Here is a 17,765-nt window from a genome sequence, read left to right on the forward strand (position 1 = left end):
ATTCACACCTACGGACAATTTAGAGTTTCCAGTTACCCTGCCAGGCGGCACGGTGGACGACTGGTTAGCACATCTGCCTCCCACTTCTGAGGACCGGGATTCAAATCCCGGCCTCGCCTGTGTGGAGTTTGCATGTACTCCCTGTGCCTGCGCGGGTTTTCCCCGGGCACTCCGCTTTCCTCCCACATCCCAAAAACATGCGTTGTAGGTTGATATGTGTATTGTTTATATGTGCCCTGGGATTGGCTGGCGCCCAGTTCAGGGTGTATCCCGCCTCTCGCCCGAAGATAGCTGGGATAGGCTCCAGCACGCCCGTGACCCTTGTGCAGATAAGCAGTACAGATAATGGATGGATGGATGGATGAATTACCCTACCATGCACATTTTTTTAATGTGAGAGGAAACCGGAGTACCCTGAGAAAACCCAAGCAGGCACGGGGACAACATGCAATCTCCACACAGGGGAGGCTGGGTTTGAACCATGGACATCACAACTGCGAGGCAGATGTCCCCATGCCATGTATATACATGTATGTATTATATAAGAAATAGCTGATAGATAGAGTAGTGCTAAATCCATGCCAACTGATATTTCCCCCTCAAAGCCAATTCAAAGTTTCTCTCAGAAAGTAAGATGGATCATTACGTAAAATGATTATCTTGGGTGCAAATTGAAAGGCAAATCCCAGGACGGGTAAACGGAAAACTATAGCCACATGCCCAAAATACATCATGTGGTGTACCCAGTGCCTGCTCCCTGCGTTTTGCAGGAAATACCAAGTTGGCTGTGTCGGAGTGCAAGAACATTGGCTAGGCCCCTAGGGTGTGGGCACATGGTTCCAGACAGCCTTATTCCTTTGTCCCCCTACTGACATGACAAGCTGTACACTTCACAACATCTACTGAGTCTTTCATCAAGACTTACACCTTTAAGATGGACCATATGCCCTCATTTGACTGGCCTTTCTTTCCTTTATTAAGGTTCACAAGAGGCGATGTCAGCCATGCATGCACCCGCCACTGAGGGATCTGTGAACTTATTTGACTATGTCTGGATGGACTTTGCTGGTCAGGCAGGGCCCCCTTAGTATGATTAAGACAGATTGTGGTGTTGTTCGCGTATCAAAAGAGCCAAGACCTCTGCCTTTCACCACAACAGATGCGCCTTCTCCTGAAAGTGGAAAGAAAATGAGAAAACATCGTTCAAACCTTACTGCAACCCTGCACTAAACATGTATTCTCTGTTTTTTTCAGTCCTCATGGAAAACATTTAGTGGTGATGAGCCAGTGCTTTAGCCAGATTGAGCTAACTATCACATCCCCAATGGCATGTACAAACAGTTTCATATGACAGGAAATGTGGCATAGGCGAAAAAAGAGAAAACTGAAAGCAGGAGCTCCAGGCCTCAAAGTGATGTTTGCAGATACAGTATTTGTCTTAGTGTTCTTTTGCATAGTTTCAGTTTGGAGGCTTGTAATACAGTATTCATGCAGGCTAACAGCTTTGCACCATTTTGCTTTGTTTCCATTTCTATAATCCCCGTCAGAATGTCTGTTCCATTACCTTTTTGTGTTGTCTCTGCTCATGACAGGAAACCAAAGGGATGTAGCGATACTGTAAGTAAAACCTACTGACGCCATAACTCGTAACCCTTAAGGCTTCTTTATACTTGCGAGCGTGTGCTGCAGTTCTCCAAGTCAGGGGTGTCGCTACGGCTGATATTGGCTAGGACACCACAGGGTGGAGTTTCCTCTCCATTTTATGGCCATTTCCGGTAGCCGTTTTTCTTTTCCTTTCCAGAACAAGGAACAAACCAACAACAATGACGACCGTGGAGCAGTGCCTGCTAGAACAAATGGACCTAGATGATCAGATTATACGTTTAATTATACTGCAAAATCGATCAAGAAGGCGGCGGCGTAGCTGGTTTGTGGAACCAAGGGGAACGCTGAGTACATCATCACAGCATGTGACTAAAACGGACCAATCACGACAGACGATCTCTGCGGCATTCGACGCGCAGCAACAATTTTTGCCGTGTGCGCATCAAGTGACGGATGGGGGCCGCGCGGCCCAATGCGTCGGTCATGAGATGCAATGCGGGCGCTGGAGTATAAAGAGGCCTTTACACACACAGCATTTTTGACAGATTGTTCTCGTTGTTTCACTTTTCTCCCTGAAGCCGAAGAGCTTATAAAGGGGAGCTCGAGGAAAGAGTTGGAGTCGACCCAGAATCATGTCATAAGGCAAATTAAGCCATCAAAAATCCTTTTTCACAGCCCAGACATTCACCTCTTGTGTGCTTTGTTTTTGCCTGCATAACCTTAACTCCACTGACTATTCGTTTAGAGTTCAGACACCTGAGTGGAGTAAACCCACCAAGGTATTTAAATATAGTATTGTTTAATAGCTCACAATTACTTTAACTTTAAATGAGAATACCAATAATATTACCCTGAGCTTACCCTGTTTATAAAAAAAAAAAAAAAAAAAAAAAAAAAAAAAGTATCCCCATATGAACAAGCCAAGTTCTTCCACAACAAAATCACACAACAACTGTATTTCCATGCCTTTATGGACCTTGCTTAGTACACTGGGGTCACATTCATGCAAGCAGAGCTGTTCCCACATCCTTCCTTTAAAGGTGGAAGCATAGAAGTGTCGATAATGTCTTAGCTCAAGACTAAGGGTGGGATTTGCCAATGTTTTGCGCATCTAAAAACTGGTGCAATGTTGCTTGCTTATTTAAACTAATGTGAAAACTGATCAGATAACTGGGCACACCCAGAACTGTGGCTGCCAAATGTGACGAATTACCGCACCGTTCCTTTTCCTTTTTCTTGGAGGAGCATTATGCAACTAGATTAATTTCGCACACGCATTGTGATTGATCAAACCTGAGACAAACTACGATGACGGATTTTTGCGTCTTTAAATACTGAGTATGAAAGACAGGAGCAAACCAGCAAGCCTGCAGTGGTGCGAGTGTAGTGCAGGAAAAATGAAAAGCGACGGGGAGAACGTTTCTGCTCCTATTTTGACACAAAATGTCCCAAACAAAAATGATTGTGACATACAGTATCTATTCAGCAATGCAATTTTGCAGCCATATCACCAATGACAAAACTCTGCAATTCCTTGTGTCTGGTTCATTTTAGCGCATGATGAAAATTTTCTTCTGCTTGTCCAAGGTCAGGTCACAGGGCCCTTTCCCTAGCCACTTCGTCTCGCTCTTCTGGGGGGATCCCGAGGCATTCCTAGGCCAGCCGGGAGACATAGTCTCTCCAGTGTGTCCTGGGTCGTCCCTGGGGGCTCCTCATGGTGGGACATTGCCGGAACCTCACCAGGGAGGCATCCGGGAGGCATTCTAATCAGATGCCCCAGCGACTTCATCTGGCTTCTCTCAATACGGATGAGCACTGGCTCGACTGAGCCCCTCCTGGATAACTGAGCCTTTCACCCTGTCTCTGAGGGAGAGCCCGGGCACCCTGTGGAGGAGACTCATTTACGTGATCTTGTTTTTTCGTGCACGATCCACCGCTCGTGTCCATAGGTGAGGGTGGGAATGTAGATCAACCGGTAAATAGAGAGCTTTTCCTTCCGGCTCCTCTCCTTATTTACCACGACAGACCAATACACAGTCCACATTACTGCAGATGCTGCAGCGATCTCCATTTATCCCTCACTCGTGAACAAGACCCAAAGATACTTGAACTCCTCCCCTTGGGACAGGATCTCTTCCTCGACCCGGAGAGGGCACTCCACCCTTTCCTGAATGATGACCATGGTCTCAGATTTGGAGGTGCTGATTCTTATCCTAACCGCTTCACCCTCGGCTACAGACCGGTCCAGCGAGAGTTGAAGATCGCGACTTAGATCAATCAAAGAGCATCATCTGCAGAAAGCAGAGACTTATATTACGGTCACCAAACTGCACCCCTCAATGCTTCAGCTGCGCCTTGAAAATCAGTCCATAAAGGTAATGCACAGGATTGGTGACAAAGGGGAGCCTTGACGAAGTCCAACTTTCACTGGAAAGGAATTTGACTTACTCCTGGCAATGCTGACCAAATTTGACACCGGTTGTACAGGGATCAAACAACCTGTATTACGGAGTCCGGTACCCCATACTCCCGGAGCACCAGCCAGAGGATTTTCCAAGGATCATGATTGAACGCCTTCTTCAAGTCCACAAAGTCACATGTAGACTGGTTGAGCGAACTCCCATGCACCCTCCAGAACCCTGCTGAGGTTGTGGAGCTGGTCCACTGATGTCTCCCATTACATTATTTTTTTTCCCTATTTATCAACGTTAAAAATAATAGTAGCTTTAATTTATATAGTACTTTGTACTTTTCGAGAGACCGACGGATGCTTTACCATTACATGTTACCTTGATACCTAGACTTATAGCATTATTTATTTAAAGAAGTGGTAAAGGCAATACTATTGTCAAACCTCTAGTCCACATCAGTTAACGCTGTCTTTGCTATAGTTTTGATTGCGAGACCCCTAGTGGATTAAATTGCATATTATGTCCATCCATCCATCCATTTTCTGAGCCGCTTCTCCTCACTAGGGTCGCGGCCATGCTGGAGCCTATCCCAGCTATCATCGGGCAGGAGGCGGGGTACACCCTGAACTGGTTGCCGGCCAATCGCAGGGCACATTCAAACAAACAACCATTTGCACTCACATTCACACCTACGGGAAATTTAGAGTTGTCAATCAACCTACCATGCATGTTTTTGGGATGTGGGAGGAAACCGCAGTGCCCGGAGAAAACCTACGCAGGCATTATGTTTAAGTTTGAAAAAATTTTTGTCTGCCAAACATTTCTTAATTTACCAGGACACCTTAATACAGAGTTACTTACTGTAGGTGTAGCTTCCTCTTTTGGAATGTTTTTTTTTAAAAATGTGCTTACGTTTGACTGACAGTGTGGCTGTTACTGCTTTTGAAGATAATTATCCTCTATGTTCAGAGTTAATTCCAATACGTGTGTCACTCCTCATATCGCTGCACCACAGCTGGTCTGACCCTGAGCACTTCCACGTTTACAGAACCTTTGCAAAACACAACCGTTAATTTGTAATCTACTTGAATAGATGCTGCCTTTGCTATCTGTTTTGTGCTTATAGTCAGGACACCTACGTGTATAAAATCTGTACAAGTAAAGCCATAGCAACAACTTCTGCATGACTGACAGCACTGTTGGTGATTAGGTGGTGAGCACTCAATCATAATGCCCACAAGCATGTAAACAAGGACTGAAGTAGCCTCTGCGTACTTTTACTACCTCCTTGCCTTTTGGCTAAACAACCTTCAAGGGTAGTGTTAATAATTTAGGCAAACACTCAGACGTGGTGGAGGGGATGAGGGCGACCTGCAAGAAGCACTCTATGTGAGAGAGGCTATTAAATATGGAAACTATTTGTGGTGACTAATCATGTCCCCCCCCCCCCCAAGAGCTTAAAGTCTACTATACAGTGGGATCGCTTCTCCCAGCAAATAAGGTTAATTGTTAGATCAAGGAAAAAAAAGGATTAGGCTAGGGACTGCAGTAAGGATCTATATGGGGTTTCTCTGGTGGCATTTATATGCTATTGTATAGTTCCATCAGGCGCATGGGTTACTATAACCTTGTATTCAACATAGTAGTTGGGTTGGCTGAGACCACCACTGTTATTGTGCATGTGGCAAAAATATTTTTTCTTCTGCTCATTTTTACTTGATTCACTAAATCCTTGTTCACCTGATTCAAACTAAATCAAGAACAAAATGTGCCTTTCCTCCAGCCCAAACACCTTATAGCTTCACGAAATATTATAATATTTTGACCAAATGATTGTGGCTATAATGTGAAGCACTTTACTCAGGGTAAAATCAAATAGCATTCAAATGTTTCTGGTTTTATCTGCTAATCATTTTCAGTTATTTTCATTTCTGTCATTGTGGCTGATGTTTAAAACATATATCCTGGACCACACACAGTTACATAAATACGTTCATATTGATGCATGCATTGTATTGTCCTGAACGCCATTTGGAAAACACACACGCACGCACACACACACACACACAAACACGCGTGTACTGGGTCGTTATTTTTCTGTGTTCAGGATCAGGTCAAAGAAATATGCCACAAAAGAAGTAGAACTACAAACTTAATGAGGATAAAATGTGAATCTATCAAACCATTGTCTCCAGTTATCTCTGCGAGACTAGCTCTTTTTAATATCAGGTCACTGGGTAATAAATCAATGTTGATTAATGACATCATTACACCCTATGATCTGGACTTTTTGTTATTAAATGAAACGTGGTTAACAGAAAGTAGCTGTAATACCATTTTAAATGAGGCAACACTAGCAAATTTTATTTTTATGGACAAGTGTCAAATAGGGAAAAAAAGGTGGCGGTATTGCTGTTATTTTTAAGTTATTATTTCAGTGTAAAGAAATTATACTGGGTGATTTTTAGCTCTTTTGAGTATCTCTGTTTTTTAGTTAAAGGTGACCCAAAGGTTATTGTTTTAATAATTTAGATCCAAGATATAATAGGAGCAGGTTTGGTTGAAGAAAAAAAAGATGCACAAAAAATTTAAACAAAAAGAAATAGCAAAGTTGTTGTCCAGTTTTGGATGCGCTCGTAACTTTCCTGCAGGTTGAACTGGTGGCGGGCCGAGCTCTGGCCCTCAGAGGCGTGCCGGACTGGCACAGCGTACTGGTAGTTGCTCGCTGAGGCTCCGCCGACCGATCGTGGCTAGGGAAAGCGATCGAAGCCGCATGCCCGGCTTGGTTGCGGTGGGCGTTCGCACACGTGGTGGCCCTCGGAGGCGCCCAAGGACAATGGAAACAAAAGAAGTGGGAAGGCGTTGGCCGAAGGCCACCCTGGCCTGCGCTCGACCAGCAAGATGAGGGGAGAGAAAAAACACAAGACTAGACTAGTGCGAGAAGGTGTGATTTAAGCGTTAAATACCCCAGAGGAAGAGGGATTGCCGACTTGGAGAAGACCACACCCATCAGCCTGAATCTTGTCTACAAATGTGATCAAATGGGTTTAAAATCATATTCATCTAAAACCAACTTTGTACTCTCACATATAGAATCATTGTTTAAACTTTGGCATTACATCTGAAGCCACCCACGAAAAACTCTAAAACTCCAAAAAACTGTAGAGAAGACGGTTCAGCAGCTGAAACCATCAACGAGCTGTCTTTACTCAATACCATCTGACTTTTGCAAAGCTATTGCGAAGTCTGTGCTCGCTGATTTGCAGCAAATCATCAATTGCTCACTTCAGTCAGGCGAGTTTCCTAAAGCTCTTAAAATAGCTGCCATTAAGCCTCGTCTAAAAAAATAGAACGCTGGACGCTTCCATGTTAACAAGCTATTGACCCATCACAAATATCACTTTCATAGCCAAGATTGTTGAGAAAGTTATTTTTAATCAACTCAGCAATTTCTTGAACTTTAATGGACTTTTTGACAAATTTCAATCAGGTTTCCGAACTCATCGCAGTACAGAATCTGCTCTTATTAGAGTGCTAAATAATATAAGGTTGCATACTGACTCTGGAAAGGTGTCAATCCTGGTTTTGTTGGACCTCAGTGCGGCTTTTGATACGGTAGATCATAATACACTGCTGAACAGGTTGGAAACGTGGGTAGGACTAAATGGAACAGTCCTTAAATGGTTCAGGTCCTACCTGGAGGAAAGGAGTTATTTTGTAACCATTGGAAGTGTTCAATCTCATCGAATGGCAATGACCTATAGGGTCCCTCAAGGGTCAGTTATTGGACCCCTCCTGTTCAGCCTGTATATGCTACCCTTGGGTCAAATTCTTCAGAACTTTAATTTTGACTATCGTAGCTATGCAGATGACACACAGTTATATCTAGCAGTGTCTCCAGATGACAACAGTTCAATTGAGGTGTTGTGTCACTGTCTAAAAGAGATTAATAACTGAATGAGCCCAATTTTTCTCCAATTAAACCTCAACAAAACTTAGAGAATTGTTTTTGGCAATAAAGAAAAGAGGATTGCTGTTAGTAAATACCTGTAGTCAATTTATTTAACAACCAAAGACCAAGTCCGAAACCTTGGTGTTCTGATAGATTCCGACCTGACTTTCAACAGTCATATCAAATCAATTACTAAAACTGCCTTATACCATCTGAAGAACATATCCAGAGTGAAGGTTTTCATGTGTCAAGCAGACCAGGAGAAGCTCATCCATGCTTTTATCTCAAGTTGACTTGAGTATCGTATTGGTCTTCTTACTGGACTCACCAAAAAGAGCATTAAACAGCTGGAGCTCATTCAGAATGCTGCAGCTCGGATTCTGGCCAGAACAAAGATGTCAGAGCATATTACTCTAATTCTAAAGTCTTTACACTGGCTTCCAGTCATCTTTAGAATAGATTTTAAAGTTCTGCTACTGGTCTATAAATCACTAAATGGTTTAGGTCCTGAATACATGCAAGAAATGCTAATGGGTTATAAACTGACTGAAGTTCCGTAGCTCCTCAATGAGAGTAGACTTTTAACTGGGTAAAAATAGTTCTGCCTGTGTCGAGCAGAAACCTACGACTGTATCTGTATCAGAGCGGACTTGGTGCGTGAGAGTTAACTGTTGCGAAAAATCCGTATTTTAAGGAGGACTCCTGATATAGTGTTGTTTCGTTCGCGAACATTTCGTTCAAAAGAACAAATCTTTTCCGTTAACGTAATGAGCTGAATTAGTTTATGAAATGATTTTGTTCTTTGAGCTCTGCTGCCATTAGCCAGCCCGCTCGGACCGGAAACAGAAACGTTCGAGCCGGTTGGGACTGGAAACGGAAGCGTTCTGTGCAGTCTCGACGAGTCAATTGAGACGTGCAGCTGTTGTGGCGGAGAAGATACGGTCAATTTTCAAAATAAAACACATTGACACGTGAATTCCAATACAACAGAAATTATATAAATTGGTCATTTTGGTATTTTGCCATCATTGGCCCGGTAACAAATGCCTCACGGCCCGGTACCGGTCCGCGGACCGGTGGTTGGAGACAACTGATGTAAAGCACAATGAGTTACCTTGTGTATGAAATGTGCTATATAAATACATTTGATTTGCTTTTGCTTAAGTTAGTGTGGTTGTAAGGGTGGGCTGGTGGGATGTGCATGAAACCCTCAGGGGGAAAGGCTAAACTGCACACAAATCATTACTGCTCATCAGCTGCTGCCACTCAGCCACTTATTTGCTTGGCAGCTTGGCTCGTCTCAGCCTTGGATCTGCAGACACACATTTAGGGGAACATCCCTCATTATACTTAACTGTTGAAGGGAGGAACAAAGAAGGGGAATGCACTGCTGCTTTGGGGAGGGAGGGTCAAATGAAGAAAAATGCAAGCAATTCATCATCATTTCAAAGCCTATTCTCCATAAAATGTTTCGCTCATCTATTTGGGAAAGCGCTTCAACAGACAGAAAAGTGTTGCGTCAGCGTTATTCAGGTCTATCTGATATCCCTTAGGTGAATTACAGTATTTATGGCCACTATACCAAGTAAGGTGTATGTAGCATATTAAATACATAATCCTCTCATCTTTTATTGATGCTCCTTTGATGGAGGCTTCAAAGTTAAGATTGACAGGAGAGCTGTGTATTGAGACCATTAAGTACATTTTACTGCCTCATTTGAGCCAGTGGTGAAAATAACCTCCCGATGCTTATGGATGATGCTGTTTACAGGAGAATTGGCTATTGGACCATATTGCTCTGCAGAGGTTGTGTTCGCTCTTGAAATACAGTAAACATTTACAGGCTGTTATGCTCAGCAACAGACTGTTTACACACCTTGGCCGACTGATAAGATGGCGCGCCAGCTGCACTCTGATCAAATCTGCCACAGGACATGTTGGTGTCAAGTGCTCATGTGCTCTTCTACCTGTGTTTCCATTGTGAGAGGGACACATGCAGACAGAACAGTCCAAGGGAGAGAGGGGTCTCCCCGTGATGTGCTCAATCTCTCCCTTTACGATGACGTGCAACACAAAAACACACATGCGCACGATATCGTTACACGATCCAGTAAAGATGCCACCCGTCAGTGTTCAGGAAATAGGGTTTATCCAACTCAATGACCCTGAAGCAGTCTAGTAATTGCTGAGATAGGAATGTGTTGTGGTTACAGCACTGCCAAATTGATTACAATAGTGGAATAATTGCTACAGAGTGACAAGACAACTCTTTCATTTGGAAATCTTCAAGCATTAATGCAAGAGGTTTTTGTAATCTGTTTAGACTTGCTAGTTAAACCATTTGCATCGAAAATGTGGAAAAACTGGGCAATTTATATAGGCAAAAAGAGCTTGTATTGGTATTGCTAATTTCACAGAATAAGCACAACTACATGGCTATGCACTCACTTGACACATTGATTACACCTGCTAAATCTAATGAATGCTGTATCACAAAGTCTACTGTTGAATGATACTGATGCACAATTTTGATTGACAGTGTCAAAAAGGGCACTAATTAAACTACTGTATATTATTATTATTATTAGTTATTATATGCTATTCATTTGCATCATGATCTTTGTGAAGGTAAATACAGTTTTAGATACCTGTACATCTTTTGGATTGGCTTGGAGCATGTGGCTGAATGTAATTTGTATTACTGAAACGGGCAACGTCCATTCATCCATTTTACTGGTTATTCTGTTTAGTGACTGGTGAGCTTGAGCTTTTCCCTGGTCACCATGTTTAGTGAATTTCATCAACACAGACCATATTCCAATAAAGTTGTTTGATTTGACTCTGAAGAAAAATGAATGCACACTCTTTGCTTCCAGTAAGTCGTCTCTCTCAAGTACATACACTGAATTTGAAGACTGAATATTTTGATCCAAGCTTGGATCTATTCCTCATAGTTAGAGATTCTCCGAGACCACCTTTTACAAACCAAATAGCAGTACAAGTACTCACATTTCAGTACTTGCTGATACCCAGTACTGATACTTAATAATACTATTATCCATCCATTCATTTTCTATACCGCTTCTAAAAAATGCTAACGAAACAAAAACTTTGATTGAACATGGCATGAATCTCACTCAAAGTAACAATGTATTTACTATTATTATGATTATCATGATGATGATGATGATGATTATTATTATTATATGGGCAATATCTTTATGTACCGTACTTTATTACAGCAGTTTTTTTTTTTTTAAGTCCTCCATAAATGAAGTTGACTTATAAATAATCCTCTTCCACTTGCTTGGGAGGTATATGCATGGGTCAAAGTACCCCGGCGTAGTGCCGGAAACACGGTGTATGATTTAAAAAAAAAATATATATATATTTTTTTAAACAAGACTCGCCCTATGTATGTGTGCCTGGAAGTATTGTTATATCGTCTTTCTGTACATGTTGCTGTGCCCATTTAATACTAAAAACGAGGCTTTACACGATCAGGATTTTTTGGACCGATCAGCGAGTTGAAAAAAACGATAAGCGATCACAAGATGGAGGAATATGTCTATTTAAATGACCTGTTCATTTACTGTATATACTTGAGCACTTAATTGCTCCAAAAATTATATTTACAATAAATAATGTATCTTTGTTCAGCTATTTATACCAGTGAGGCTTAGTGACAGACAGAACAAATGATAAATGGTCTTTTATTAGATGGCAGGAAGTACAGACAGTAATTAATGTATCCACTTTTTGTGACATTTTTGTTTGTTGGTGTTTCGTGAGATTTTTCAATTGTAAAATATGTTCCTTGGCTCCATAAAGGTTGGAAATCACTGCTCTAGTCAGATCGTGTATTCCAATCAGTCATGTCAAACCAACATTTCATGACAGAAATAATGGGTGCTAACTTACTGTAATTAAATTACTTTATTTTTAATTAAATGTCTTCACCCACACCGAAACTTTAGAGCATGATTTGACAGAACGGTGGCATGTTTACATACATTTTATTGCCTGCTTGTGAGCCGTATCGTATTAAAAGTACGTGAACATACCCCAAGCAAGCCTTAAGAAAGTCCTCTTCTGTCTTGAGCACCGGTGACCATCAACACACGTTTTTACCCATTTTGTCCTTATAATACAAAGTCGGCGCCACGGTAACGAGTGTATCCGGTCGCATTTGAGTTGACAAGATAAAGCCCAATGATTGTAAAAAACTGGACGCGGTGGTATCGGAATACAAGATTTTATTGCAGTAGTCTGACTGTGCAATCGTGAAAGAGCAAATTTGTCTTGTAGTCTGATCCGGACGTGTTGTCTGTTCCACACCACCAACATGATTTTATTTTTTAGTTTTTACTGAACATTATATATATATATAATATATATAATATAATATATATATATTGAATATTATATATATATATATATATATATATATATATATATAGAATATTATATATATATATATATATATATATATATATATATATATTGAATATTATATAACTTTATTGGCCGTCAGATATTTCCAATACTACGTCAAAAGACGTGCGACAAGGCTAAAAATAAACTAGTTTTTGGATTCAAATATTCTGTGCACGATGGCGACGCGGAGTAAATGTCTTTTGCGGAGCGAATTATGATGCTAATTATCGGCTAAAAATCGGTCTAACGTCTTTTAAAACTTGATCACCTAATGCCAAAGATGTAGCTTTACGTCTTTTAAGTATTTTTGCGCCATAGGCTTCAGAGGGGGATGACGTCACTCCTCACCATAGGATTAGGCCTGAGAGCAATTTTATTGCTCACAAAAACGGACACCAGATGGCAGCAATGCATTATACAGCTTAGAATTTTCGTATAACTTACCTATGTTCTACCGCTAATTACAAAAGAACGGAAACAGGTAGAAACAAAAGTTTTTTTTGTTTTGTTTGAAAGATGGAAGTTTAATCTTTCTTTTGGTGGGTGCCATGTTTATATAGCCATTGAACACAATATTCCGTATGCCTTGAAAGATCGGTCAAAATCCTCTAAAATGGCTGGGACTGAGGGGGGTTCTCTTTTTAAAAATGCTAACCATTAGTCCGTCTATGGTGTTTCCCATTATGGGTCAGCTTTAACCTAGTACAGAGTACTAAGGACAGAATACCACAGTATAGTACCGGTATTGGAGCATCCCTTCTTGTATTTTCTCTGAAATGACACAGTCTTTACTACATTCTCCAGTATCCTTTGTTTGTCTGGTTACACCAGCAGAGACTGGCACAGGCCTCACACTCACTGGTGAAGCGTGAAGAAGAAAGAAAGCTCCATGTGGTGGCACAAAAGTGCAAACAAAGAGGTGAAATGGTTGAACAGATGTGGGGAAGCTTTATAAATAAGCCAGATCTGCTGAATGGAAAAGCAGACCCAGAGGAATGAGGGTGTAATTCAAAGGGGATTGTCACACAGCATTGGCTCACTGATAACCTTTTACAAAGCCATATTTAAACAATTGAATATATAGAACAGTAGACACTTGAGCTTCACCACCATCTGCATTGATACCTTTGGACGTCTTGTTCGTTTCGTGGTTGGCTAAAGACCAGGACAGTTAATGTTGCATCTAATGCTTTGTGTAAATACCGCCATAGTTTCCCTCTACACTAATCATTATTACTTTACAAGTGAAATAGATGATAGCAGATCAAATAGCTAATTAAAAACAACAGTATGCAGTATATTACAGACACTTTCCAGTGTTGGTCAGTGTGTGTTGAAGCTAGGCTTATGTTCTAAATAAAAGTTTTTGTTTTTTTTGGAAAGGAAACTTCAGAGGGAGCTGGGCCTCTCACAGCCTCTTTATTTGTAATCTAGCAAGGCCCCTGGTGCTAACGCTTAACCCCCGTGACCACACTTAACTCCACTGTTATTACTTGGCTGTCTTTAAATGCATTTCTTAACTAAGCCTGTGCTTCGATGTTGAATAGGATACTGCTATGTCTGCAGGTGTTTTAAGTTTACAGTCATATTTTTAGGGGTGGTATCTGATTTCAGGTCAAATAGTCATTAAGTCTCTCCCTCCTAGAATAGTCTTGCAGGCTTTGATCTTTTGTTGGACAGTGTTAAATGATTTTCTCCGAAAGGCTGCGATGCGAGCGTGCAGAGACTTCCTCCTCTTTTATCAGCACCTCCTCATCAAGCACTTTGAAGCTGTTAACGTTCTGCAAAATATCCCCAAAGAGCAACGAAGAAGTCCCAATTATCACCGCAGATAGAGTTCACCACCACACTGCTTTTAGAAAGAGCTAATCAACTTTGCTGAAAATGCTGCCCCAGCATCTGAATTTCTATTTACGTCCATGACATTCCATGATGGTACAGAAAGGGACAACAGTTTGTTCTGCTTTTCTGTCTTTGCTGTTTACAAAGGACTTCCATACACAATGGGGACTATCAGTGTAAAATTCCTTTACATCTCCCAAATTTCATAAAAAGTGGCTTGTGTTTGTGTCCTCAAGAGAGGGCAAGATACAACCCCTATTCCAATGAAGTTGGGACGTTGTGTTAAACATAAATAAAAACAGAATACAATGATTTGCAAATCATGTTCGACCTATATTTAATTAAATACACTACAAAGACAAGCTATTTAATGTTCAAACTGATCAACTTTGTTTTTGGCAAATAATCATTAAGTCAGAATTTTACGGCTGCAACATGTTCCAAAAAAGCTGGGACAGGGTCATCTTTACCACTGTGTTACATCACCTTTTCTTTTAACAACATTCAATAAACGTTTGGGAACTGAGGACACTAATTGTTGAAGTGTTGTAGGTGGAATTCTTTCCCATTCTTGCTTGATGTACAGCTTCAACTGTTCAACAGTCCGGGGTCTCCGTTGTCGTATTTTACGCTTCATAATGCGCCACACATTTTTAATGGGAGACAGGTCTGGACTGCAGGCAGGCCACTCTAGTACCCGCACTCTTTTACTACGAACCCACGCTGTTCTAACACGTCCAGAATGTGGTTTGGCATTGTCTTGCTGAAATAAGCAGGGGCGTCCATGAAAAAGACGTTGCTTGGATGGCAGCATCTGTTTCTCCAAAACCTGTATGTACCTTTCAGCATTAATGGTGCCTTCACAGATGTGTAAGTTACCCATGCCATTGGCACTAACACAGCCCCTTACCATCACAGATGTTGGCTTTTGAACTTTGCGTCCATAACAGTCCGGATGGTTCTTTTCCTCTTTGGCCCGGAGGACACGACGTCCACAATTTCCAAAAACAATTTGAAATGTGGACTCGTCGGACCACAGAACACTTTTCCACTTTGTATCAGTCCATCTTCGAGAAGCCGGGGGCGTTTCTGGGTGTTGTTGATAAATGGCTTCTGCTTTGTCTAGTAAAGTTTCAAGTTGCAATTTGTCATTACGGATGTAGCGCCGAACTGTATTTATTGACATTGATTTTTTGAAGTGTTCCTGACCCCATGTGGTGATATCCTTTACACATTGATGTCGGTTTTTGATGCAGTGCCGCCTGAGGGATCAAAGGTCACGGGCATTCAATGTTGGTTTTCGGCCTTGTCGCTTCCATGCAGTGATTTCTCCAGATTCTCTGAACCTTTTGATGATATGGACCCTAGATGATGAAATCCCTAAATTCCTTGCAATTGTACATTGAGGAACATTGTCCTTAAACTGTTCGACTATTTTCTCATGCACTTGTTCACAAAGAGGTGAACCTCGCCCCCTCTTTACTTGTGAATGACTGAGCAATTCAGGGAAGCTCCTTTTATACCCAATCATGGCACCCGCCTGTTCCCAATTAGCTTGTTCACCTGTGGGATGGCGTTTCCCATTATGGGTCAGCTTTAACCTAGTACAAAGTACTGAGGACAGAATACCACAGTATAGTACCGGTATTGGAGCATCCCTTCTTGTATTTTCTCTGAAATGACACAGTCTTTACTACATTCTCCAGTATCCTTTGTTTGTCTGGTTACACCAGCAGAGACTGGCACAGGCCTCACACTCACTGGTGAAGTGTGAAGAAGAAAAAAAGCTCCATGTGGTGGCACAAAAGTGCAAACAAAGAGGTGAAATGGTTGAACAGATGTGGGGAAGCTTTATAAATAAGCCAGATCTGCTGAATGGAAAAGCAGGCCCAGAGGAATTAGGGTGTAATTCAAAGGGGATTGTCACACAGCATTGGATCACTGATAACCTTTTACAAAGCCATATTTAAGCAATTGAATATATAGAACAGTAGACACTTGAGCTTCACCACCATCTGCATTGATACCTTTGGACTTCTTGTTCGTTTTGTGGTTGGCTAAAGACCAGGACAGTTAATGCTGCATCTAATGCTTTGTTTAAATACCGCCACCACTTTTGATGATATAATGGACCGTAGATGATAAAATCCCTAAATTCCTTGCAATTGTACTTTGAGAAACATTGTCCTTAAACTGTTCGACTATTTTCTCACGCACTTGTTCGCAAAGAGGTGAACCTCGACCCATCTTTGCTTGTAAATGACTGAGCAATTCAGGGAAGCTCCTTTTATACCCAATCATGGCACCCACCTCTTCCCAATTAGCCTGTTCACCTGTGGGATGTTCCAAACGGGTGTTTGATGAGCATTCCGCAACTTTCTCAGTCTTTTTTGCCCCCTGTCCCAGCTTTTATGGAACGCGTTGCAGCCGTAAAATTCCAAGTTAAAGATTATTTGCTAAAACACTAAAGTTGATCAGTTTGAACATTAAATATCTTGTCTTTGTACTGTATTCAGTTAAATATAGGTTCAACATGATTTTCAAATCATTGTATTCTGTTTTTATTTATGTTTAACACAACGTCTCAACTTCATTGGAATTGGGGTTGTACATTCCAGACTAAAGGCAGATTATAGGATTCTTGAACAAAAAAAACATTTTCTTTGAAGGTACAATAAGAGCCTGAATTAGGGTTGAAAATACTTTCTTGGGTAAATAATTCATTAAGTAGGAAGTAGTAGTAGTAGTAATTAGTAATGACAGTATTTGGCCACTGTGTACATTGGTGTGAAAAAGTGTTTGCCACCTGATTTCTTATTTTTTGTCACACTTAAATTTTTCCCATCATCAAACAAATGTAAATACTATCCATCCATCCATCCATTTTATGAGCCGCTTGTCCTCACTAGGGTCGGGGGCGTGCTGGAGCGTATCCCAGCTGTCATCGGGCAGGAGGGGGGGTACACCCTGAACTGGTTGCCAGCCAATCGGAGGGCACATACAAACAAACAACCATTTGCACTCACATTCACACCTACGGGCAATTTAGAGTCTCCAATTAATGCATACTAGTCAAAGACAACTACAACACATGCAAAAAACAAAACAAAAAAAAAAACTCAGGAAAACACTTTTTCAAACCACTGTAAATGTCCTGTATCTGATGATGTGTGTCTTAACAAGATGAGCGATTTAAATTATTTGAATTGTGGTGTTTGTCAATGGTAATGAACTCTATGCTTGCAGCATTTCCGCATTTAGGTTAAGGTTGCATGACAACTTCCGGTCAACGTGTTAGCCGCATAGCGACAACATGGGAAACGCGTTAAAACTCAAATCTGAGTTGACGCTGAGCATACCGGCACATCAGTGTTGGCTGGAGGTGTTATTTCCTCATCTTTGAAAGGTAAAAACTTCTGATGCCATTTCAACCTCAAAGTACTAGCACTGAACAACTGATTATACCTATTACACAATCCCTGGTTGTCGCGCATTTAACGACAGAGGTTATTTTCCAC

General features: G+C 41.4%; 1 protein-coding gene across 9 annotated transcripts in view; it reads left to right on the forward strand.

Annotated features, from left to right (window-relative positions):
• neo1a (neogenin 1a) overlaps positions 1-17,765 on the forward strand; it is a 210,099-nt gene that overhangs the window by 54,697 nt on the left and 137,637 nt on the right. The window lies entirely within an intron of this gene.

The sequence above is a fragment of the Phyllopteryx taeniolatus genome, chromosome 2, assembly GCF_024500385.1.
Source record: "Phyllopteryx taeniolatus isolate TA_2022b chromosome 2, UOR_Ptae_1.2, whole genome shotgun sequence".
Taxonomy (NCBI): Eukaryota; Metazoa; Chordata; class Actinopteri; order Syngnathiformes; family Syngnathidae; genus Phyllopteryx; species Phyllopteryx taeniolatus.